Here is a 1,159-nt window from a genome sequence, read left to right as displayed (position 1 = left end):
ATTATCTTCAATTTTTTAAAATAATCGGTCTCCATAAAAGGACAGAATTTATTAATTTCACCGATGATATATATACATGTGAAATATATATATTATTATTTATTTGCCACATGTATACCCTCTCGGGCCTTTACATTTTGTTCCCTTTCCTTAAATACTAAAAAAGCAGTTGTAGAATACATAAAAGTACAAGAGTTTAACAAATTGAGGTTAGAAAAACAACAAACACCCAGGTCTCCCTGCGGTACTCGTCCATACCCCATGGCTTAAGAATTTCCCAGTCCAGAGTTCACCAGATGCGTTGAAAGTGTTGAAGAAGAAAGGTGAGAATCCCACGTAGATTTTCCCCAGACAGGCCTTTTTCCGCCATTCCTCCAGGGTCTTCAGTCCAGCCAAGTTAAGAGAGGATACCACAAGTATTCTACAGCTGTTGCTAACACCAGCTCGTTCCAATGAGTCTCGGGTGCTGCTGTAGTGTGGACAAAGATGAAACGGCCGTCCTCTCACCGAAGCCGCTCCACCACGGAGGAACCACCTTCGCCAATTCGCGTCGCCAGTCGACAGCTCGGTTACCCGCCCCCCCCCCTCCCCACCAAAAAATATGTCGATCCATAATCACAAAGACTCTGATTCTCCTGGTAGATTCTGTGTTTCTCCAAACTTCCCATGACAATCGTCATTGCAATATCCCCAGAATATCCCAGTGTCCCTCTTGTTTCAACAACACCAGCCAAAAGATGCCCCATATAGTCATCAAGCCCCCCAAAATCATCAAGATATCTCCATGGTATCCAAGTCTCATTATTCATTTCTCTACTCCCAACGTTTACTCACTTTAGAGACCTCCGTTGTTCCCATCGCTGGTTCCCGTTTCATCTTCATGATCTCCCTCGTCGTTTCCCATAGCCGCTTTCGAGCTACACCAGCATGTTCGAGCCCGTCCCGTTATGCCCCATCCAGGTTCCTCTCCAGCATGATCAGTGACTCCCAAACATCCCGGAACCATCCATAATCGTCGCTCTCCCCGTCGTAGTGCCATTCCCCATTCCCCCACATAATTCACATGTGGCTCATCCCAAAATCCTGGCGTTAACCTCTACGCCACATTCACCCAAAGCGCCACTAAACCAGCTCTGCCGCCAAAACCTCAGTCCCTCTC

The sequence above is a fragment of the Diachasma alloeum genome, unplaced genomic scaffold, assembly GCF_001412515.2.
Source record: "Diachasma alloeum isolate Michigan unplaced genomic scaffold, Dall2.0 Dall_scaffold_00188, whole genome shotgun sequence".
In the NCBI taxonomy this organism is placed as follows: Eukaryota; Metazoa; Arthropoda; class Insecta; order Hymenoptera; family Braconidae; genus Diachasma; species Diachasma alloeum.
The sequence above is the reverse complement of the archived record's forward strand: the minus strand, read 5'-3'. Positions refer to the sequence as shown.